At 39.1% G+C, this 26,138-nt stretch overlaps 1 protein-coding gene across 6 annotated transcripts in view; it reads left to right on the top strand.

Annotated features, from left to right (window-relative positions):
- The window catches only part of gulp1a (GULP PTB domain containing engulfment adaptor 1a), a 65,640-nt gene that overhangs the window by 12,452 nt on the left and 27,050 nt on the right, over positions 1–26,138 (top strand). For 2 of the 6 annotated variants that reach the window (XM_041056578.1, XM_041056573.1), the window contains exon 2: positions 13,251–13,326. The exons of 1 other annotated variant lie outside the window; for it this stretch is intronic. The gene's annotated coding sequence lies outside the window, so the exon portion shown is untranslated. Of the gene's footprint in view, positions 1–13,250; positions 13,327–23,313; positions 23,448–26,138 lie in introns of those variants that run through there. 3 more of the 6 variants (XM_041056575.1, XM_041056574.1, XM_041056577.1) reach the window with 3 other exon arrangements.

Below are 26,138 nucleotides of genomic sequence, written 5' to 3' on the forward strand. Positions count from 1 at the left end.
TCTAAGATCACTCCCCAGGAAGAATTGTAAAATGAAATTGTTGCTGAATTGTATGCAGTGCCTCCCTCAGACTCATGACTCAAGATATCATTCCTCTCCTGTCATACTCTGTACCTGCTCCGTCTCCATCTTAGACAGAACTTAAAGTCAAGCGACTGTGCATCAGCTGTAACTATCTGTTCCTTGGACCCCGGTCAGATCAAAGACTGACCTCCTCACAGTTCTGTGTTACATAAGCCCACTGTAAGCATAGTGTGTAAACAGAGGCAAATAAGAGAAATACAGTTTAGATGACAGAAAAATAAATAGAAGCTTAGGGTGCATGTTATTTGTCACCTTTTTTTTTTTTTTTTAAACTGTGCCTGGATGACTTGGACACACAGCAGGTACAATATGTAGAGTACAAGCCCATTTCAGAGGTCATAGTCATTTGTTTACCACGATATTCTAAATTCAGTTTGCATCAAAATATGCACGTCATTGCTTTCTTGATAATTGTAGAGCTTTAATCTTTAAGAAAAGATGAGATCACAGGTGGAAAATTCACATTTATGTGTTATTTTCACCTGGCTCTGTTAGTGCCAGTTAGCATTTAGAGAGAAAGGTTATGGAAACAGAGTGTTGTGACTTGCGTCTGTTACAGCCACCTCCACTGTTCAGTGTGATGAACTTTTCACCTGTCAGCACTCTCAGTAGCCACACAGCAGAGGTGCTCCAGTGCACGCCAGGACCAGCTGATATTTTTACATCACAGATAATGAACAAAGGCAGTACAATGTGAGTCTTAACTGTAAAACATGAGACTCATGTAGCTGTTTAGCGTAGGTTGGCTGCTCTGCAGGTGCGCTGGACAGGACTGTAACTGGGTGGAGGAATGAATAATCTACATAATAATAATCTTTCAATTGTATGTGAGGTGTATTGAAGAAGAAAAAAAGGGAAAAGAAAGAAAGAAAAACTATCAGTAATAATGTTTAGTATTTTTAAAAAGAAAAAAAAAGATCTATAGATGAGAAAAAGAATGAACCACAAGCTGAAGGAAAAAGTCAGACAAAAGGTCCGCACACAGCACTGAGAGCTCCCAGAAAATTGAATTCATCACGGCAGCGTTTCCACCTAACAAACATCTTCATCAGGCATTGTCAACTTGGCATGACAAAAAAAGAACAAGCAATATATAGACACAAACACATTCATCACTCAGATGGTTGTGATCTGCATCTTAATACTGTTTTTCCCAGGTCACTGACTGGCAAACATAAGGCATCAGTATGCCTCAAAGTAACTGAAGTGTCTTCTGAAGTGCCACATCTTTGCAACATTAGAACAGGGTGATTATTTGCATTTACTCAGCACAATCCTGCAAGCAGCTCACTTCACTCACTGACCGACTGTGATAAAATAGGCAGGTGTTTGAGCGCTCGTTAGCTTCCCCTTTTTTTTTTTTTTTTTTTTTTAATTTTCACATATTAATTTCTTTTTCGTGTACAAATGGTCGTAACACTGTGTGTCTGCACTCCTATCCCCAAATTTGAACGGTTGTCCTATATCATCCATCTCTATGATCTCTCCATATGATAAGTTTTTCATATAGTGACACTGATTTACTGTTATTTTTGACTTTGAATTTTCAATTACTGGCAAAGCAGTAGGTTTCAGGGAATTAAAAAATGCCAGGACTAACAAATGGAGCTCTTGCAGCTTTGTCTTCTTATAATGGACTGTCACTTACCAGAAACATCCCATTCTTTGATCACTTTAGAAACTTAAAACACCACTTTCCAACTTCCCTTGTCATGAGGAAAATTAGAATAAAATTAGAAGTCAGACACTTTCAGACACTTAGCTGTGGTCTTTAGTCACACCAGTGTGACCAAAGGAGTGCCACTACTTGGGGCTGGCGGGGGGGGGCCTTAATGTGAGGAAACGGTCATGCTCTGCAGCCCTGCCCTGCAAATACCTCTCATTTGCATTGGCATATTTTTGCTAACTCTGTTGACCGGGCTGTTGTTCATCTGTCAGTTTAAGATGGATTGCAACCTGTGCAGATGAGGGAATACCCTGCAGACTGATATTTGTCTTCATTGACAGTTCCTCATAATAGGCCTGTATTAATATTCTACCTGTAGTGTACAGTTTACAGATTTTACTAGTACACCGTCACAAGCTTTCCTGCACACAAACAATAGGTATTCAGACTTCTGTCATCCTCACAAAACCCATTTTTTACCCATCCTTATCTCGACCTTTAAAAGCTGATGTCCCAACCTTGTCATTCGTCTCAGCGGACCCGGCTCATCTTCTCCCCTCCTAGGCTTCTTTCTTCTGCCATGCTTTGCTGTTTCACCCCTGATTGTGTCCCCTTCATCTGTCACAGCCCTCTCCCTGTCTGAGAGGAACAGACAGTGATGGATGCTAATCACTTTTTCTGTGTGCCCATCCACCGCACGGCCTATCCAGCAAGCTCAGCCCAGGCTTCCCCCTTCTAGCCTATGAATAAATGAGCTGCTCTCCTCATTTCTAACGCCACTGTCACTGTTCGAAATGCACCTGTACTCATTATAGTGGACTCCAGGCATATCCAGTAGTCACTGCACTTGACATAAAGAATAATGCACACAATGCATTAAAAAATATAATATAACAAACAAGAAATGTATGTGTATTTCAACTTTTTCCAAATCAGTACCTCAAACAAAAATATCCCAAACTCTCTAGGTTTTTCCATCTAATGTGAAATAAAAAGTGAACTTTCTCGGGCTTCTGATTTACTCTGCCATTCATAAAGTGCAGACAGAGACAGTCAAAAATATCCAAATTTCATCTGTTTGTAACCCAAAGCCATTTATTTACTTAGGTAAATAATAAGGTGATGGCTAGAAGAGGTCTTTTGAGAAAGCTGCCTCACAACAACCACTTTGATCCTGGCAGGCTTTATGTTTGTTTGCACAGATGGCTTTGTTGTGTTTATTACTGTGGTTTGTTGCTTATGATAATGAAATAATTCTGGGTGTCTGAATTGGCTCCACCCCGCCCCAATTCATAAAACCTTTTGTAACATTATCTGTAGGTTTTTTGATTAATAAACATGATTTTTTGATGCATGATTTTTCATGTATTTTCTTTTTTCTGCATTTTGACTGATTGAAACTTTTTTTTTAAATTAAAAAATTAAATTCAGTTTTAGTTTTGCGGTTTAACACATTTTGACAAAATCATGCATAGAAGCAGGCTTGTTTTCCAAACTCCGACAGTGTACTGTGTTTAATGAGTGCTCCTCTGCAGTCCCGGTTTGGAATTCTGAAATCCATTTTCATTAATAAGCTGCTGACGTCCTTTGTCAGAAAACATTTCAAGCAATTAAATGTTGATGAAAATCACTCACATGGCAGTATTTGAAGGAGAACATCGGCCCTCTAATGATGACTGATTGCTACGGTCTTCCAGAAACTTGATGGAAATATTTAAACATTCTATTTCTAAAGTACTAAGTTCAAGACAGCTGGATTTGTGTTCATAGTCCTAAAGACAAAATAAATTCTCCTGAGTGGTGGTGAGTTTCCAGGCCCTTTACCTGTTTTGTTTTGGGTTGTTTATTGTCTGAACCCAGACAGTTATTTTCATTATCTGTTAATTCTGCTGATTGTTTTCTCTATTAATCTATTAATCAGTTGTTATATACATTTTTCAGAGAGAGTGAAAAGTGTATATCACAATTTCCCAGAGCCCAAGATTATTTGCATTTACTCATTTGACGAATACTTTTATTGAAAGTGACATATCAGTGAGGCAACTCAGGGTTCAGTGACTTGCTCAAGGATTCTTCTAACCCACGGACAGGAGGGGTCATCGGACTGCCCATCCTGAGATCAGTGGACCTGAGCCACAGGTGTCCACATAACTTGAAGATTATGTCTGTTTTTTTTTTTTTTTCTATTTTTCCCTTTTGTTTGTTTGGAGAAAGAACGATAAAGTTCTCTAAAACAGAGCTCGACCTTACCTACCCAATATGGGATATTGAAGTCTGTGAAGTATACTGCTATTATGTCCCATACATTCAGACAAATCAAGGCCATGTTCCCTGGGGTATAGAGTTAGGGTCATTTGTGATGTATTCAGATTAAACGTGGCGAGGATCCAGTCCATGATCTCACAGTTACAAGATCTTGTCTTTCTGCAGGAGCCCTGAAATGGCAAATCTGGAGCTCATTCAGTTTGGTAATGACCAGGTTTAGTGGCCAGTGAAGTGTATTGACCAGAACCTTAGAGGAGAGCTTTACATTGATTCAGGAGGCACCACCCTTGTGGAAAAGTGCCACTGTTATTTGTCCTTTTTTTTTATTTCTCAAGGCTGATCCATGTTCCCCTCTTAATGCTCAATGACAGGTGATGAATATGGATTGTAGCAGTCAAAGGGTCAAAGAGCAGCAATGTTTGTTTTGCTGCTGTAAAATAGTTCAAACTGTAATAGGTCATCTTTTTTGAAGCAGATAAGTTCAATTTTGATCAAATTCAAACCTTTTTTTCCTCAAAAACACATTCAGTTATTAGTAACATCTGTATCGACCACACACCCAACACCAATGTGACAGTAACAAATCATGCTTATTTGAAGACTTTAATGAAATGGAGATTTACTTATGAGAGAAGTGAAGAGATTGTAGTTCGATTGATATACAGAAATGTGCTACAGCTTTTGCTGGTGGGCGTGCTGTGATGACGGTGATTGATAAGCATATTTAAATGGGTGCTAAAAAAATCCCAGCGGCGAGGTTACACTTTTTGCAAGGGCACAAAATATGTTTCTAATTTTTTTTTTTTTTCTGTTTTCTGATCCCAGCTATGCAGTTAGTCACACAGTTGTTCTGCACATACTGTAGCAAGATTATCAGAAGCATAATAAATACTGAACACCAGAATGAATTAGTTACGGTAATGTAGTTTACACATGTGGTAGAGAGAACAATTTGTTTCCAAGGGGGAGCTTCATAACTCACTCAGCATTAGAAAACGAATTTTCATTTGGGTTTCATGCTCTCATTCAGCCCCACAGGGAGTCTGAGCTCAGTGTAAGAGCTGAGGAATCCTGACCTCTATGTTGAACCACTAAATCAAGATGAGCCAGGAGAAGTCTGAAGATGTGTTTCGCTTGCTTAGTTACCCTGAAGGCTATTTCCTGTCACAGCTACTCTATACACTGACAGAGAAGGATAGCCCCTTGGGAGATTGTTTTGGCCACTGGCCCATACATACATTGAACTTTAAAGTTGGCATGAGATCTGTCTTTCTTTGTGTGAGGGGAATCCACCCCACTGAAGTTCATTTCATGAGTCTAGCATGTAGAAATATACTGGAACCATTGACATGAAGATCTCACCCATGTTATTTAAATTATGTGAATATGTTCAGTAAATTCCTTCAGGTTTGACATTTGTAGCTCACCCTTTTACTGCGCCAGAGTCACCTCTAACCCACAGAGCAAACTACTATCCCTGTCAGTCAGAGTATGCTTGTGTCCTTTGTGTGTGGTCATTCAAAGTGAAGTTTAGCCAGCATTGTTCCACCCAGCAGCTGCGCCTAGTTAACCATTACAGTACATTTGAGTCCAGCTCGATTAGAGAAGATGACTCAGATGCTGAAGAAATTGCAGCTGGGGGCACAGATGAAGAAGAGCTACAGAAAACAAATGATGGTCAGTTGCAGACACACATTGCGATACAGCACAGAGTGAAGTGAAATGTCTATAAATAATTGCCCGAGCTGTTTGTTCCATTACATGAATCACAGCCATGTCATAGAATATCACGAGTGCATAGCCAGGGAAAAAACTAAAGGCAGAAAGTCACATATTTCCCACACAGCACTGTTGCACAAGCAATCATGCAAATGACACTCTGTAGCCTTAAATGTCCCCCAGATAAAATGAGACCATGGAAGACTTACATATGTTATTGGCCTATTTTTATATTTATAATAGCTTTGTATATATTTTGTATTTGCAAGAAATGTGAAACTGGGCGTATTTTAATGTGATGCTCTATATTTTAGCTCACAAATGCCTAAAGGCTTCTTAATGAATATGTGAAGTAAATGTCACTCAGAGTTACAATCAACGATTTACTGTTTATTGTTCAGTATAAGGATTTAACAAGAGGTTCCCTGCAAGGACAAACAATCTTGTTCAGGGGTGACTTTAAAAATAAAACTGGCTCTAAAAATATCACCCAGTCCTGCTTTCTAACAGCGTCTCATCTTTTCAGTAAATCGTTTCCCAAAAGAAATCGTCTTTCGTCCCACTTCTGGGTTTCCAATCACTTGAGTCACCCTTGTTTTTTGCACTACAAGAGTTGCTCAGCCTAAAGTTTCCTGTTGTCGGCAGTGTTCATCGTGGTACTCTTTAAAATGTCCTGCACTCGCTTCCAGAGGCAACAATAAAGCTAATGAAAACTGATGATTCCCCATCACAGTGGCTTAGACCTCTCATCTACCACGTTCCTGTCAAGCTCAAAATCAGAAGTGAAGTCAGCCGTCAACACACTACAGCTGCTGTGATGCTTTCAAAGGTCACCAGTTTGAAAAGGTCACTTTCCCCAGGAATAGGTTCAGACACATTCAGAGTGAAAAGCACTGCTGTTGTTTAACCTCAAAAAGAGCCGTTAAATGTAAATGCAAGTTCTGATGAGTGAATAATGTGAGGGTGTTATTTTTTATTTTTTTTCCACTCATTTTTATAGACTGCCAACTAAGTCATTCTAATACAACAGCCCTCCAATAAACACTCCCTTCATAAAGGTTATAATTCAGTTTGTGTTGAAACCATTTCAGAGACGTGTTGATTCAACCTCATGGTCATTTTGGAGGCTGCAGTTTGTGGTTCTGTTGAACTGTGTTATACAGGCAGGTGTTTCTGTTATTCTGTGTGTGCCCCATTTATCTTAGTGAGAGCAGCTTAAATAACACAAACACTTCTCTGTTATTTTTTCCATAAAAAAACAAAAAAAACTAAACTAAACTAATTCAACAAACCTTAGGTGAAAGTAGTTTAAAAACACATTTGAGAGGCTGGGAGTTGCAGAGGAGTGCTGCAAAAGAATGTTTGGGAGTTGAAATGAGAGGGTTTTCATGGTGCTGGCTGCACAGTCAGGAAACATGGATGACTGCAGTGGAACCCGTGTGTTGCTGGATTGGCAACTGGGCCCCTGGAGACATGTGGGGAAATACAGAGAGATTTTGACTTAAAGAAAGACAGGGTCGGACAGCAGGCTAAATGTACCATTTTCTTTTGTATGTGACCATGACCAAAGGCAGGCAAGCAAAACTTTACTTAAATAGTCCATTTTGTTTCAAGGGAAATCCAGTTTCACGGCAAAGCAAAGAAATCTAGTAGAGTATACCAACAACTAAGACCATAATAACTAGCAGCAGCATCGCAGACCTTTGACACAACCCTCTGAACACTCAAAAAGTCCTGTGCCGGAGGATCTGAGAGGCCTGACTCATTCCTCAGAGGTCTGTCAGTGAGTGTGGAGTAATGCAGGGCTTTTTGGACAATAAGTCCAGTTTTATAATTGAATCAAAGATTACCTGGCAGCCGATGCACTGATCTGAGGCCAGTTTGTTGTTCCCAGATGGAAAATTTTCCTTCCTGTTAAAACTCTGGCCCTGGCATTCTGAATAAACTCATCACCCAGTCTTTTTAGGAAGAGCAACGGAGGCATTATAGTAATCAAACTACCAGAGGCGAATGCATGTTCATGTTATATCTGCATCCACTGAAAAGAGGGTCTAAAATTCTCCCAGCCGGTACTCTGCAGTTGTAAGTATCCACACGGACAAGCCCATTATGGGCAGTTGGATAGATGTTATTAACCTGATAATCAGACTGACTTGCTGTTTCATTTTCACTTAACCTTTCCGTCTGACATTGTGTTCATGTCAGCTGTTTACAATATGGCAGGGGAGCTTATTGCACCCCAACCAATCAGCAGTGACTCATGTATCAGTCGATGTAATTTGCAGTTGATATAAACAGTTATTGTTTTTCCGACGATGTAAACAGCTGTCAATGAGCCCACCATGAGGCCTATTTGAAGCTGAGAAAGAAAAGGAAAGTCATTGAGTCAGAGGTGCTGAATCAGGCTGGGATGTATTTGAGAACTGGAAGAAGTTCAGACATCTCCAAGATTTTAATATGCACACCCACAGGGAGGTTTGACAGATCTGATGATGGAATTTCCATCATGGGGGAATTGTTGTTGTTGTTGTTTGTCCCAACTGTAAATGACCATGTTTGCCTGAGCCCCATCAAGGCTTTGAAAAACATTTTTCCTAACTGCCCCCAGCTTAGGTATTTTTGTTGCGTTGTCTGTTGGTTTGACTGGCTCAGGTAGCTGCTTGAGTAAATGTCAACACTGTGACAAGAGGAGAAAAGCTCTCTTCAGCTTTGAGTGTAATGCTCAGCCGGAGGTATGTGTTGTCTTTCAAAAACCCTGAAACCACATGAGACGACAGTAGAATTCACTTACACATTAAAAAATAAATAAATGTTTATTGTGCATGTTGGCCTGGCTCAGCAGAGCCAGAGATGTGGAGTGCTTCTGTATTTATTTCAAATTGAGTAGGTGCACATGGTAATGTTTTATCAATAATACAAATCCCCTTGTTGCGTTTGCGTGTCAGCCTGTGGTCTTGCTGTGTGCACTCTGCAGTGAGAACCTGATTAATTCGGCTCTGCTCAGATGGAATTACAGTTCAGCCTTGCTTGACTGAGGTTGACGTGGAATATCAGTTAGTGTTTTAACTGGGTCAGGTTGTACATTAAAGCTGCTGAAAGCTGCCTTTCTTCTAAAGTACACCAGGAAAGATGCAGTAGGTTTTTGCTGCATCAAAACATTTGTGTGAGGTGTGTGTGAATATCTGTGTGTGTGTGTGTGTGAGTGTGAGTGTGAGTGTTGCTGGCTGACTCTCTAGTCCTCTGAGGTGCAGGATATGACATGAGCATAAACAGTGTTTGCACCTTTTATATATTTCTCAGCTTTTCAATAGATGTATTCAGACCTTATTATTATTAGATGCCCAGTTCAATTTTCTCCTCCTTTGTGACTTTTCTTTCCTCCCAGATCTCATTTTTGAAGTTTTTGCAAACTTCTTTACCCAAGAAGTTTATTCCTGAGATCTGAGGATGGAGACAAATAACAGACATCAATAGAAATCATTTTAAACCACACAATATAATTGAATATAGCTCATGAACATCTGGGAGCACAGATGCATGTTTGCTATTTCCTGTGTGTCTGTGAGGTTTTTACTTTACATGGTGTTGTGTGTGTTGCTGATATACGTGCTGATGTTTAAGTGCAGATTATTACTGTATGTGTAAAAAAAATGGCTGCTGAACACACACACACACACACACATGCCAAACTCCATTAAGTACTGTTCTTGTGCTTTCAGTCACATCACATGATCTTCATCAGCAGACTGAGAATTCCTATTTCTCGTTCCATTTTTTTTCTGATCACATTAAGGTCTTCTCCTCTGTGCTATCCATGTTTGAAAGCTTAAGAACAGCTAGTATTTACAAGTTGTGGTTGTTGCATGAGAAGTCTAATAAAATCTCTAAATCTCAGTCATTAAAAAAAAAAAAAAAAAAAATCCTCAAACTGGGGATATCTGGTTCTGTGACCACTTCTATTTCCTTCTATATCCTTTGTCGTACAGCTGCATCCAGTAGCTTCCTCATCCGCAGATCTCAGCAATAAAACTGCTAAATGAAATTGTTTCATAACCAAAGTGAATGATGGCCCAGTTTACAAAAAAAAAAAGACTTTTCCATAACCCGGTTTATCAGCGATCTAGCAGTCAAAGTTTTCAAATTAAATTATTATTAGGCTGAAATCTCCTTTACGAGATGGCTCTAAAGCTGTGCTTGATATACTTTATATTTCATGGTGGTTTTATTTAAAGCACACATTCATAATCTTTTCCCATTGTTATTTAATGCTGTGAGAGCACTAATGTACCATGAAGGATGAGCTATTTAGAAAGCCTAAGAGTCACAGAGTCTCTGCTTGTTATTTTGAGCAACCCATTTTGTCAAATGTTTCAAAGTCGATGCATTTTGAACGTGTGTCTCTGTGTGCAGGTCAGAGTGCCCCAGGTTTTAGGATATTTGTGCCAGCTGGTACCTTTTGTACACGAAAACCTGACATCTGCCCAGTGCAGGCACAGTTCTGCCCCTCAGGAACTCAGATGGGGCCAGAGCCAGTATCTGTCTGTCCCCTCTCTCTTATCTATCACTTGCAGCATCTTATGTACAGGATCTGTGCTACTGCCTGCATGGTGGTGTGGTTTTTTTCTATCAGGAAACTCGTGTTTTACAGCCCTGAGGGAAGAAAAAAGGTTTAAGATCTTTATAAAACTTTTTTTTTAATGTGGCAGTATATGATGGAAGGTGCTGCCTACCACGACCACATCCTCTAAAACTGCTCTATCCACTGACACTCCTTCTTTGTCCTGGAGCAATTTGAAGAACTAATTTAAGTATTTGATTGGACTTAACAGTATTTCATTTCATTTCATTACTCACCTCACTGGACATATTTCTCGACCTTACTTTATTAGCTGTCATGCACTGTATTGGATTTACTACTTTGGTATTAGACCTAAAATAATCTTCTTGTTGGATTGTAATCCTATTTTCTGCAACAGCTGTCTGTTTTTTAATTACAATTTCAATCCATCTACTGCAGCTCTTGCAGCTCTGAGGAGTTTGTCGTTTTGATTTGGTTCTTTTTGGGGGATGGTGGGCTCTCTGTTGTTTTAGAGACCTTGGGCTGGGTTGATGTTTTCAAGTCATATTTAATATTTAAGCATAAAAAATGACTTGGCTTGGAATAATATATCAAGGCTTGTTTCTTCAAGTTTGTTTTGGAGTCGACTTTCTGCCCAGCTGTCGAAACTTGCCTAAGAGGATTAATCCGCTAGACCTCCCTCCTCCATAACAAGGAACTCACCCTCTGTCCTCTGGACTTTTAGCTTCTCACTGCCAGGACATCTTAATTATGATTTTTGGATGATTCTCCTCTAATGACAAGGAACAGAAGAAATCAGCTGAATGGTGCTGTGAACTTCTGCCATTTTCTTTCACATGTTGTTCCAATGAGCACTTATTACAGGGACCAGGAAGATGAGTAATAAAACTTAAACAGAAACCGGTTGTTTTTGTTGCTATGATGTTTTACAGGGGAACTGACTGCCCACTAGAAAGACACCAAACCATTCTTTTCCATAACAAATGTACTTTTAATTTAAATCATCCAAGTTTTACAACTTGACTATGTAATGAAATGAAATGATGTTTCACAGTATGAATAGCATTTACACACCCATTTCCTTGTTAAGGTTTGGATTTCTATCAAGTAAAACTGTATTTAAAAAAAAAAAAATGCATTGCTTAAGGGGAGATTGTTTATTTATCTACTCTCCTGCATTATTCAGTATAATACAGTATATACCGCCAAAATTCACCCACTTGAACACATTTAACAGTGAGAGAAAGGCTGAAGAAAAATCCATTTTACATTATTCCTCAGGTGGAAAGAGATAGAAGAAATTTGATCCTGTCAGCTTTGTTTTGGCTGCAATGGAAATGACAATATGAGGTGCAAAAGGATTTGATTTTGAGACGATATTCATTCTAAATAATACGAGGAGGTACAGTTTGTTTTTTGTTTTTTTGTTTTTTTGAATGAAACACAGTTGTCACAGTCACAAACTTCTTCATAAATTCATTTTTCCTCACCTGTGCAGTTGTTAGACTGATACTGGACAACTGCAGCTTTTCACCGCTGGTAGTAAAAACTTATTTTTTTCATTCTGTGGATGCAGATTTTTGATGTATTAGATGGGGGTGCTCTTCGAACAGTGCTATGACCATGAACTTGCAGAGCTAAGCAGTAAATAGTACGAACTCTCTGTGAATGCGATGCACTGTTTGTGTTATCCATTGTGCTCATTTTAAAATTCAAGACTAGTGTGTGCAGAGATTATCTCCAGCAGCATATATCAGAAAGATTTCACATACAATAATCACTCCGGTTTTAGTAATGCAAGACCTTCCACATTTATGCACACTCTTTGCTCTTTACATTTGTCTCTGAATGTCATTTCTCATAAATTCCTCAGACACTTTCATGATAACTCTGCAGTGCTCCAGGGAAACACATAATAGAGGATTTTGGGCCCTCATTTATCAAGTCTATAGACAACCCGTTTAAATCTTGAAAAGAGTACGTACTTTTACAAAGTGATTATTTGAACTTGCACATACTCAAAGATCATGAAGGCCAAAATACAGTGGAGAGTCTCCTCAGTTCTTCAAAGTTAAACCAGGAATCATGTGGGAAGAAACTTGAGGGGGTTGGAGGTCTAATGAAGACACAACAGATACATTATTCTAGTCAATGGGTCTGGCTGTGTTAAGGTTTTTGATTTCAGATTTGCTAGAGAGGCATTTCATAGATTTATTTATTCAATTTTTGAGAGTCATTGATCAGTGTGCTTGTTTGCTTTCTTTAATCCATTAATAAACACTGACAGCTCACAAATCTCCAGAGCTGACACTGTGCTTTAAATTTGATAACCTACATGAATAAAAATGCTTTATAGCATTGAACATAAAGCAAAGCTTATGGTACTTGAATAAAGCATTTTTCATGTGCTACCATGAGAAAAAGCTGAGTCATCAAACACACACTAAAATAATAACTGTGGTTGAATGTAATCTCTGATTAGATTTTTCCTCTTGTGTGTGCTTACATTATTTGTGCTTTGTGTTATCTGATCCACACACTTGTGTGCTCTTTAATGGTGTTGAAGGCATTGACATGGGATGTCCTTTGCCTTGTAAGTTTAGACTTATCCTTGTTCCACTTGTCAGTCTGAGGTTTGGTATAATTCATCAGAGAGAACATCTCAGTTTCACTTGGATGAAGTAAATAGCTTTTCATTATGTGTCTGTGACAGCCTCAATTGCAACTGAAACACGCGGTTATTTCTTTCAATCCATAAATTCATTTTCTTAAACTAAATAAAATTAATAAATAGCCTGTATGGATAAGTAACTATATAGATTGGAGTAAATTGCTTAATGTAATCACTTCAGAAGTTAGACTTCTATCAGGGCTCATTTTATCTCTTAAAAGCTTCATTCTTAATTTGATTTTTTTCTTCTTCCTTCTTGCCTTCAGAAGATGCAGCACTAATGAGCCTTTAGATGAGTGAGGCCCGACAAAGAAACCTGAACATCAAGAGCCCACAGTAACAGTAAGACTCCTTATCTGCAATCTTCAGAGGCCGTCTGAGAAGTTATCATTATATATCATTATCATCATCATAGTACACATGCTTATTGTTCAGATCAGTGAATATCACTGTGACTGTGGGAACAAAACCATCAAATGGCATATGGCAGCACACACACACACACAGCTCAGACACATTATTAAGCTGTGTGTATCTCGTCAGGGTTCCTTTGCTCTTTAATATAACATAGATGGGACAGAGGTGACATTTTGATGCCATTCTGTTGATCCTAGAAAATGTATCAGTGCTCGGCAGTGACATTTCTGTTTTCTTCTTTTAAGAGCAACATTCAAATTCATACAGTACAGGGAAATATTTCAGAATAAAATAGACACAAATAAAACCCCTTCGTAGGAGTTTTCTTTTTCATTATAACCCTCCATGTGCACCCATGCACACATCATGTCACATATTTTATAAATGAAATATATATATATATACTCCTGTGTGTGTGTGTGTGTGTGTGTGTGTGTGTGTGTGTGTGTGTGTGTGTGTGTATATATATATATATATATATATATATATATATATATATATATATATATATATATATATATATATATATATATCTCTCTCTCTCTCAAGATTGGGTAAAATGATGGAGGCCTGTTCTAAATCAGTAAATGTGTGAGCTGTTTTTGATGTGCAGATTTCCAGAAAAATATTGAAGTCAAAATAAACATGAACTATTTATCATTCTGTTCAAAAGTCTAATCAGATTACATTTTCACTCATGCGTTAGCTCTGTCTTCATTTGTCTCTCTTAGTTTACATGGCACCATTATTGCATTAGGTAGCTTCACCCTTCAGATGATGCCTTCCAGTGTTGGGCAGTGACCATCCCCTGTCCACAAAATGCAGTAAGCCAAGTAGCTTTCGTTGGCACCTCAGGTTCAGTCATGTCAGACTGTGTTTAGGGCTAAGATGTGTTAGTATTTCTTGGATCTCTATTTACGGTGCCAAATATTTCCAGCGTTTCCTATGACGGCACTTCTGACGGCACTTCATCAGGAGAACCTGCCTGCTAAAGCGTGTTGTGTTAATATGACAATTTGACAACCAGCAGCTGTGAGCTGACATTACCAGATTCAGCTGATTTTGTTGTTTTAGGACATAATTAACTTTCAATGTTTAATACTAATTTAATCTGTTATGAGACATTTGTACATTTGTTAGTGTTAGTCTTTGGATGTGGTGAGATGGTACTGGTTAGGTAAAATACATACATATTTACACACACACACACACACACACACACACACACACACACACACACACACACACACACACACACACACACACACACAGGAGTAGATAAGCTGTACAGATAAAGAATTGGATACACAATAGTTATGTTGAAATATGGTACATATAGCTTGTGTACATTTGATTAGTACATAAGTGATAAAATGGAAAACACCTATGCAGGAAATATCATAGAACTTTTTAGAGCTTTGCTTCCTTCCTTTTTGTCAGGGGAAAAAGTCCAAACTAGACAATACTGTGTGTCTTCTTCAATTCGAGGCATTATTTCAGAGGCACAGTCAGTAGAGAGAGTTATATAGAGGCAGAGGAAAGGAGAGTGGCATGCTATAAAGTTGAAGCTTTGATGTTTTCTTGCACTGAGAATGGCAGTGTTGTAGAGAATGTGATCAAAGTTTTTTTTGTTTTTTTCTGGGGGGGCAGGGCAGACATCACATGAGTGGTGTGCCTCTTTAGCAGCACCTTACTTACCATTTTATAGAGGACAGTTTGTACAGGTCTTTCATCATTGTGAGTCCTATCTGAGCTTCTGTGGACGTTTTGGCTCGTATTGAGTGCCTTGTCTTCTTCTCATGCTCCTCCTGTATGTTTTGAATGTCAGTGAGAGTAAACGTGGCCTGAAAATCTTTTCATGTATAATTTGAGAATAGGCTCTCCGGCGTGTGTAGTGAGTACATTTAAAACAGTCACTGACAGTAAAATATGATCATGTATAAATGACTTTGGCCAGATTTTATGTTGAAGCTGGGGAATGTCTTATCACACAGAAACAGGGGTGTAGATTAGAAGTAAATTATTGAGGTAGATTTGGGTCATAAACGGGCCATTGAAATCCTTCTTTAAGATTTATGAGTGTGTCACATCAGTTAAAGCGCCATTTTTATTCTGTATGAAACATAACTGCAATCCTGAGGCAATTGCAGATGTAATGGCTACATGCTATCACTCGTCTTATACAGCATTGGTTTCTGTCTCTAGATTTGATCTTTTTTTTTTTTTTTGGTCCCAAAATGAGCTTGTTTACAATGTGAAATCTCATTTTGTTCAAAGAGTCATACAGTCATAATCGGTGTATTATAGAGAGATTAAAGAAGAAATCATTTGCTGGTGCTGACTTTGTGAAGGCAGAGGTCATACTTGTTGCTGTCTGGGATGCAGTGTAAGCAGCCATTCATCATAGCTGTAGATGATGGCCCTTGACAGAGCTGTACAGTCTTTATCCAAACACTCTGGAGGAGCTGCCATGCCCTTCCACATATGCTGTGCTTGGTCAGCTGTTTCCAGAGCTGCAGTCAGGATGTGGTTAGCTTAGTGTAGCATAAAGGCTGGAAGCAGAGTGAAACAGCTAGCTTGGCTATGTCCAAGAAAATGTTCAAAAGTGCACCCACCAATGCCTCTAAAGCTGACTAATTTATACGACCCAGGCAGCTACAGAAATGTAAAACCACATTTTGTGGTTATAGGGGGAGTCATGTATTCGAACTGTTTCTAGACAAACAGCAGTTTATCCATCCACCAAATGCCTCTGTGCAGCTGCAGCCTGGGCTTCCAGATATGGTCAGTGACCGTAGGTTTTAGTGTCTGGGAGAATCTTTCTATATCATTGTTAGGACAAGCCTTCGGGAAGCTGTGCACAAACACAGGATTGCACCATCCTTACCGCACATAACACATAACCATGAAAAGATGCCAGATCTTCCATTTTACTTATTGAGCTATCAATTAAAGCTCCAGTTAAAATTTTGAAACTTACTCCAACAATTTTGTTTAACAGCTTCTATAGCTAAACAACTAAATATGTTGTTTCTACCTTCTGAAATGCTTTTCAGAATGCCCCATACGGCTGTTCCTAATTTTGAAATGCTAATCCCATGCTTATGCTACGGCTATACTTGAATCTACCAAATACCAAAATGGCAAAGGAAGGAAGAGCACATACACACCATCTGAAGGATCCACCAAAGTGCTGCCATCTTTGAAAACGTCAGACTTGCATCTGAAGATGGATCCTGAAGAGATCTGTCATTTGCAGAGAATACCAGGGAGCTGCAGTCACACACACAAGACAAAAGTGTAATGAGACTGATCTGTGCTAAAACTGACCTATCACCTACTGAATCTACAAGCAACATCTGTTTATGTCATGAAGTCATGTTAGTCTAAGAGCAACAGGTTGTATCAAATATGCTCTTAAGACTTGCAAATGTCCTTCACTTGTGGACTTTCAGTATGGGTCATACAGGTGAACTACTGTGAACTGCCAGTTAGGTTTCACTAAAAATGTTTTTACTTCTTTACTAAATGTCTTTACTTACTTTATTTCCCCCGTCCATGACTTTCCTCAAGAAGCATAATAACAAATTTTTCATGGTAGTGTGGCAGAATGGTCTCCTCTGTTCCCCCCAGACCATCGGAATCTGTCCATTGCTAGTTTTTGGAGCAGTTAAAAAAAAAAAAAAAAGTGTGTGCAGCTTGTTTTAGTCCTAAAACTAACAGGAAGCTTTAATGATAATTTGCTAATATTGACGACACCTGATGTCATCTGTACCGTGCTCTCCTGTGTACAGTCTGTCTCAAATAGCAATTTAAAACGGCACATTTCTCAAACATCCTCTAAATTGGATTACACAGGTAGAAAAAGCAGTGATCCCATTAAGAGGTATTTGGCACAATTCATTAACCTCCCAACGGCTTGTAGTTTAGAAAGAACTGGTTATATGGACTGTACCCTCTCTTGCACAGTAAAGCGTAAATTATTGAGTGCAATATCATTTCCTATGACTTTTTCTTCCTCCTATTGCCAACCTTTGGAATTATTATTGCTTCAAATTGCAAGTGTAGTGCAAACAGAACCGAACCAAGGGTGACCCTCCCCTTCCTCCTGGCATAGGTGTGACTCATAACTCTTCATATACAGCCTCTCAATATAGTATTCACAGCCTTTTCACTCGCTCACCATCATTTTCAAATGCTCTGAGGATAATTCGCATGTGTATACGTGTGTGTGATTGTATCTGTATGATAACAAGTGTATCCTGTCCGCGAGTGGTCTATTTATACTGTAAGATTTGGACCGTGATGTAGCTGTCCATCAATCCAACATTGTATCTTATGTAAAATCTGAATCACCCCTGCTCTGATTTCAACAAAACCTGGAGGGATGAAACATCTTTGGACGCCATCGTTTAAAAGATAAGCTAATCGGCTTAAAAGGGGCACCGTGAGAAAAGGTCAAAATTTGGAACACAGGCATTGTGTATCTATCTATCTATGCAATTTGAAGGAGTAATTGATTTCAGTTCTGTGTTGGCCTTTAGAATATTACACTAATTGGCCTTAAGGGTTTGATTCTGTAAAAGTGAAAGGTGTGAAAGAAATTTCATCTATGAATGCCTGGATTTACTCTATAAACAATGAGGTGAGCGTGTCATTCAAGGCTTGTGAAAAATAAAATGGTGGACTGATCTTTTAGGAATTGAGCCCGAAAGAAAGGTCATCAGAAGCATGGATGGTTAGTCTTATCTTAATGGTAGAGTTGAAAATGTCCAAACCAGACTTGCTTTCTATGTAGTGATGATAGATTTATGCTAGCAGTTACTAATAACTTGATCGGTAAATCACTGAAGTCTATCTGTTTTATATGCACAGTCTTTTGATGAAATCAAAAATGTTTTTTTCCCTTTCACATTATCTTGCATCTCAAAACACAGGCCTGTCTAGTGCAAATACCTCAGAAAAAATATGAGTCAGTCATATTCAGGCCTCTCATTTTAGCTGGTAACCATCAGTTTGGTCAGCTGAAATGACCACTGTTGCCTACAGTTGTAGATTTCCCAGAAAAGGAAACAACAAAATATTGATTTTTGAAAAGTAAGAGAATGTGTTCTGAGTAGATCTCTTTAGCCTCTATGCTAATTTCAGAATTCAGATCACAATTCCATGAAAAAAAAAAACCCTCTACATTTTGGTTTTCTGTGACAACAAAAACATGTTTGTAATCCTCTGCACTGAAAAAGCATCTAACAGATGCCAAGAGAAACCTGGTCACTGCTGAACTGCTTCCCAAAGCTGCGGCAGGCTTCACACTAAGAAAAACCTCAAGTGTCTTGTTGTACCTGAGGTCAATATTACTTGACACGCTTGAATAACGCAGACTATTTTTGATAGAAGTGTTATATCTACAGGGTAAAGCAGCATTTGCATCTCACCCACGAGATCTGTTGAGCTACAGCTAACACACACAGTGGCCCTGGGAGCTCAACGCAACTTAGGAAAACATGCAAATAGACAAAAGACAAGGAAACTAAGGAAATGTCTTCAACAATAAAACAACACAGGTGCAACATTTAGAAAGAATGCTGCAACTGCACAAAATACTGTCAGATGAAAGCTACAGAAATACAAAAAAAGGTTTGTGTACATTCAGACCAAAAAAGAAAAATGTGGGGACCTCTGCTGGTCACTTTAGAAAACACTATTTGGGAAAGACCACACAGGCTTTTTCCACCATTTTTTTCCATAATTAACTAGGCCGTTAATTCACACTACGCTAAATAATATTTCACACACTCTTTGGAGAAAAGATATTTTATGTCTTAATGAAAAGAACAAAATAAAAATGATTTTTATTTATGTTGCCTGTCAATCGATCAATCAGTCAATCTGTCTGCCACTTGTTAGTGTCCCTGCAAACATTTCTCTGTAGTCTGTGCTATTTGCAGCATTTGTGTGTTTCTTTTTTCTGTATCTGATTCTTTAACTGCTAAATGCTCCTCTCTGTTCTCAAGCTAGTCACTAACTCTGTCTGTCTGCTGCTTCACATCTCACAGACAGTTGATCCATTGGTTAATGTAGCTTTACATGAATCTTCCTACAGAAAATACTGCTCAGGAGGTATATCCGTCACGGGGAGACCCCGTGCCATAAAGTAAGGGTATGAAGGGTATGTGTGGTATGAACATTTGTTAGTCTGCTACAAATGATACAGAATAAATCAGAATGAATTAACCCGGAGTGCTTCTGTGCCTCATATCAGCATGGAGTGGAATTTGTCTTTGCCACACTCCAGCTGCTGAGAGACTACAGGTGAATTAAGAAAACAGTGGAATAAAAGTTAATTTATTCACTCCAGTAATAAAGCATAACAGCAGACACAACATGACCTTTTGAGCTGTCTCAAGCAAGTGTGTGTAGCATCCGCAGTGACAAGTGAAACATTACCAATACCCACCCTCCTGCTTTAACCTGGTAGCCCCTGATTTTGCATGGCTGGTCTCTTTTAATTAGCTTCCAAGTGTAGAATCAGCAAAAAAAAGACCAGTTCATGACCTATTGAGTTTTCCTGTTGTACAGCTTGGAGGTAAATTGATTTCAGTGTGATGTGTTCTTTTTTTTTAATGAATGTTAATGCACTTTTGAGATTTGCCATTGCCTATTACTAACTGCTTCAGACATTTTTTTTCAGTTTTAGCCAGAACAGCCATGTAGGCAATTAGAAAGGCACCTTGCCCCATCTGTGGATGGGGCCCCACAGATTTTACCCTTTTATTTGGGAAAAAAAAACGGTAAAACAAACTGGTACCAACAAAATCACACTTATTGTATGTGCAGTGTATTTTTTATATTATAAGCTTAATATTATATTGACCCGTTTATGCTACCTTGACTTTTTGTCCAATGTTTGGCTGGCTAATGCTTCACTGTTTACACTTTAGTGGCCACTAAGATTTATAAGACTACTTTGCTCATCTAGAGAATATAAATGTTAGATAGAGGTTTTAGCATCGGTTTATGGAATGATTTTATAACACATTTCGTGAGTAGACTTATTCAGGGATTAAAAAGCTTGTTTTTTCATGGTGTCTCATTACAAAAATAAATAGCCAGTGTTGTCAGACCTCTTCTGAAGCTGTGAGGTCTGGTTTCACAAACCTGAGGTTGAAATCAGAATGAATTTGAAGAACTGCTGGATTCGTGTTACTAAGGTTGGATATAAATCATGTCAAATCAGCATTTGCTTGTGTTAACCTTGTTGAGATTGAACAGTGCACAGTAGTAGTGGATGGAGATGATTGCTTTCACTCTTGGCCATAGTCATCATAATTTTTGGCACAGTGAATGGTGCAGGGACATTTACTCGCCAGTACAAAGTGAAAATACAGCGCAGGTATCACACATTGCTATTCTGCATTGCTGCTCAGATGGAACACAAATCATGTGGGGGCTGCAAATCTCAATGAAAATCCTCTGAGATGCTTTTCATTGAGATGCACATTCCTGCTTCTCCACCCACTCCACACTCCCACAAAAGGCACAGACACACACACACACACACACACATACACATCCAAAGTGAGAAATGAAATAACTGGACTCTGAACTTGTTTAAATCAGCAAACCATGAGAACTGTAAACATTAGTCCTGTCTACTATGTTGCCCGGCTTGATTTTTCTCTGTGTACATTTTACTACTGAACATGTAATAAGGGAGAAAAGTATGTTGCTGTAGCCTAGTTACTAAACAAAGTCTGAAAAGATGACTCATTGGTTTTGTTTTCAACAGTTGACCTAGATGCATTTGAGTTGTTCGGTTGGTGTCGGTTGTGCTTCTTTGCTGCTGTTTTGAACGTCTTTGCTTCTCAGAAAATGGACAGGTTTCATCTTTGTGAACTGTATTAGAGGGAGCCATACCTTTAGAAACTGTATATACACAGACAAAAAAAATAGTCCCATATATAATTAAATAGAACTTTTTCCACTTCAACTGTACGATGAAACAAAATTTCCTTTACTTTTTTTAACCCAGCTTTATTTTCCTCTGTGTGTGTGTGTGTGTTAGCATACAGCCCCCCTCCCCCTCCTTTCCCGGAAAGTGTCTGGGCCAGTCACTTCCCTTACCCCTTCCACAGCTGTTCATACAAGACGCAAACATGAAATGATACAGGGCAGAGCAAAGAAAAACCCTAGAAAAATAAAGTGTGAACAGAACAGCCCAAATCCTGAGACCCTCCCTGTTTTAAATGCTCTCTCAGGCAGAAACCAAAATTCTGCTGACCAGCAAGAACCCCACCACCACCACCACCACCACCTAAGGCCCTGAGCAAGCTGAATCTCTAAGCAAATACTCTTAAATGTCCTCCTTTGCTTTCAGTGACCTTTGTAAATTGGCTGCCAAGTGTTGGGGACCTTTGAATTTTCTGCCTTTTTTTTTTTAAATGATGGCAAAACTACTTTTCCTCTTAGTTGCTGCATTTCACATACACAGCATTTTTCTACAGCTCTGCAACGCTCATGTACAAAATGCACAAGTCACTTGGCACTTGTCAGTGCTGATACACACATGAATTCATATAGGTCCAAAGTATGCTCATTATATTTGGATGAATGTTTCCATTGTTGGGACAGCTGTGCATCTTCAGCATTTTTATGAGGACATGTGATCCATTGATGTATATCAGAGTTTGTCTTAACTCCCTTTTCATCTTTTCTTAATGAAACATCACCTTTTTCCCAAACTTCTTCTTCTTTGTTGTTGTTGTTTTTGTTGGAAACGTGCGCATGTGCCTTTAAAATTCTTTGGTCAGTTGCCCTTTCTGAAGTAGCTCAGCTTCACTGAAACACTCTAAAGGCTGTGAAGGATGTAGGGTCAGACAGTCAGTTTCCTGATTAGACCCAAGGGGGAAAACATTTGCATGAAGTTTTAGATGCGGAGATTAAAAAAAAAAACCCAACAAAACAAAACTGCACAGCTTTTTCAGCTTTCTCAGTTAGCAGAATAACTGGGTTCCAGGTGTTTGTCAGCTACCAAGATCAGCTTTTTAGAGCCCAGCTGATACTGGATTTGTGGGGCTGATGCCGATTTTAGGGAGTGAAAATTCTAACCGTTGATATTTTGGCCAATATTCTTCATAAATGTCATAAATGTGTGTGTGTATATAGATTGATTATTAATTATAATAATTAATAATTTACAGCAATGTGTCATTGTGAAGACGCTGCTTAACTCCGCACCCCTTTCTGCTCAACGTGTGCTGCACACAGAGGTTGAGTATTGTCGGAGTGCACTCTAGTGTACAAACTATGTGGTATCAGTATCGGATACTGTGAATATCGGCTGATAAGATCGTGGCACTGATATCAGTGAGGCCCAGATGGTTTATGCATTTCTCCGGCTCCTCTCCTGGACAGTTCATCCCTGTGTGATTAAGAAGGTCAATTAAGTGTCTGATTTTTAAAGTGCTATAACACAGTTTCAGCTGCCACGATACACCCTTTTCCACCCTCAGCGTTTCTGGAGTGCAGTGGCAAAGGAAAGGGTATTATTAAGTTGACATAATCTCACAGGGAGGCTTTGCGTTGGAGAGGTAGTATGACTTTTGCTTCATATTGTTTTGTGGCCATGCTGCTGTTTTGATTGATGTCAAGATGTTGACCCAAGGCTGTTGCCAGTGCACATAGAGTGATGATGAATCACATACTGCATCAAAAGGGTCAGACTGCAACCTCTGGCATGTTGGCTTTTGTAGGTCATCTCTGGTATGCCACGGTGCATCGCAGTGAAACAGTTCCTGTCGAAAGGGGTCTCTTTTTTTGCACTAGCAAAACTCCTAAAGAATCTATTCTGGACAAAAAGTGGGCGGAGGAAGTTGGGTTTGTATGTCAAGTATCATGTGTCTAGGCAAAAGCTTCTTGTTGAGTTTGCAAACCCCATCATCTCTCCTTGCTGCAGTCCTTAGTGAACCACCATCTGGCCCACAGCTGAAAACTATTAAGATCTGCTGGAACTTCCTCTTCACTATTCCTCCCCAGTTTGAAGGCGAGTAAGTAGCTTTTATCTCAGCTCTGTTGTTGTTTGCATGTTTCTTGCCATCGATCTTGTATTTTTTTTTCCCCTTCTCCCTGTAAAGGATAGCGGTGCTTTTCCTTGATAAAGTATGTCAGGGTTCTGCATTTGATCCACAGGAGTTAAAATGCCAGGCTGTGAGAAGGCAAGTCTGGCTTTTAGATTAGACAACAAGACACCACGGTTGATTCAACTGAGGAATTCTGGGACTGAATTCATAAAAGATTGCGATGTGTTGTGTGCTGCGCTTATCCAGTAAGATTCCAGAGCTGGGCTGAGAGTAAAGTGAAGAAAACAAAGGATCCTTGTTGATTTTCTTTTCTGAGGCATTATGTTGGGACCACAGAGGACCACAGAGCATGGACTGCTTCTATCCCATGTTAAAAGCCTGCTGCCTTTTTAGTGCATATGGGTCAGATTAGTGTGTGGCTGAGAGGCATTTATAAATGGGACGTTAACTTTGCTTTCTTTCTGTCTTTCTCTCTTATCTTTTTGTAATAAGGCTTTTTAAACATTAACTTTCATCAAACTTCTGCATTTGGGTTTATTTTCTTTTTTAGATCGTCTTTTTGGGGTGGGCTCTGGAGACGATTTCACAGGGTCAAAGTAGGTTGTGCTCATTTCCAGAAAGAGTCTCTCCCAAACTAAATTCCAAATGTTTGAGTCACTGAAGGTGAATTGTCAGACTCTGGACGTGGTTACTGCTGTGCGTTCAGACTGTTATATAAATGTAAGGGGTTATATATTTAAATGTTAAATGTTGAGGGTTTTTTTTTTAAGTTTCTCTGAGTGGTTTTGTTTTTGTTTTTGCTATTTTCAAGTTTCATTTTCAGACTGTGTTTCAGTATCTTGTTAAGTAGTTGTGTACTTTAACAGCATTTTGTGGTTTTAATTTCCCTTCACTTGTGGTTTGTGTATCCATTTACAATTGCGATTAAACCTAATAACGTGGTACCATTCATAATAATGGAGGATAAATGTGATGTTAAGTAAGCTGAACATACTTTGAGCCCAGCACGGACTCTGTTGTCGGGAGACACATTTCATTCGTGCAGTGTGTGCATGTGTTGTATACACACACTCTTGTGGTGAGGAATTGAGCAGAGCTGACCGGGTGCTTCCACTGCAGCTGGTAAACATCGAAAGGAGACTGAGGAAGTTTGCAGCTCAGTGTAAAGTCTGTGTGTGTGTGTGTGTGTGTGTGTGTCCTGTGTGTGTGTGCTTTGGTGTGTTTTGAGTTTGCCAGTTTTCCCAAGGGGGTGATGTTGAATCACCAGACAGGAAGCTATTAAAACAGGCCGAACACTGTAGTTGTCAATCAAAGTGAGTGACATCACAGTCAGGTGGCAGGCGAGGCAAGGCATTACATCACAGTACGCCACAAACAAACAAACAGAAAGGTAGCCAGATCTTTCTCCTGTGGTGGCCAAAATGAGGCCAGTCCTCAAGCTTTGCTTAAAGAGCGTAAAGCTCTTAATGGTGATTTTTAGAGAAGTACTAAGCCAATCCACAGGATCAGGACTGGGGCCAAATAAGGCATTTTTTTTTTAATGACTCACCATTGGAGATAAAGAAATCAATTTCCAGTCCCATTTTCTACTGAGAATTCCAGCTGTCAAACAGGCCATGTTGTGCTTTTTTAAAACACAGGAACATATTTGCACTGCAAGCTTATTTAAAAAAATAAAATAAGATAAAATAGGTCCATTTTAGCTGTACTTCTCAGGTATACCACACATCTAGAGTGCTGCTTTTAGTTAAAAATACTTTTTTTAATGTTCTTGATGGAAATGACAGGCTGTCCAAATCCCCTCCATACTTCCTGTCACAAAAGCCCCACACTGATGCTCCTCTCTCCCTAGATTTGATAAAGTAAAATAAAAAAAACAGAACATTATGACCCTATATAAAACACCAGAAACCATTAAAAGGAAGCTGTACTTTGCTAAAGCGGTGCTCTTGCACAGGAAAAAAAAAAAACATGTGTAACTTGTTTTGAGGATGACAACAGTGCACTTAAATCGAAAAGGCTGTTTCTCAAAAATGCCACGGCTAAGTACCAAGGCCACCACTGCCAAGGTCTTAATTTGGCAGTCCAGATACTGTGGAGTGGTTTGGTGCTGAGATCTGCACAATCCACTTCCGCTGTCTTTGGTGAAATGTAAACAATACCAGTGTCCTTGTTCATCTGCCCATGCAGTGTTTTCAGTGGCAGCATGCTAGACCTGTAAATAAGTAACAGAAGTTGTCTATTTTTTTTTTTTTTTTTTTTTTCAGCAGCGGAGATATTCTGTTTTGGCAGACTGAGGAATGTCCCAGTCCCCACCCTGATGCTTGTTCCATTGAAATTTTCTCCAGCCCTTTCCAGGGCCTGCGTTGCAGCAAAATATCCCCTTACACCGAGAACCCACATACAATGTATTTGTATCTGCAAAGTGCATTTCCCTCAGTTATATGCCATGTATCACTCGCTGTGTGCCTTATTATCTACAGTGTACGGCTATGGGCTTTTCATTTCTCAGTTTAAGAAGACAGTTGTTTATCTTTGCAGAGGCTGTTTGATGCAAATTCAGAAATAAGTGGAGCTCTTTCTTAGATGTGTATTTTTTGTCACTAGCTCCTCCCAGCCGTAATAAAGATATTTGACTTAATAGCATGACTTCATCAT

This window comes from Toxotes jaculatrix, chromosome 15 (genome assembly GCF_017976425.1).
Source record: "Toxotes jaculatrix isolate fToxJac2 chromosome 15, fToxJac2.pri, whole genome shotgun sequence".
Taxonomy (NCBI): Eukaryota; Metazoa; Chordata; class Actinopteri; family Toxotidae; genus Toxotes; species Toxotes jaculatrix.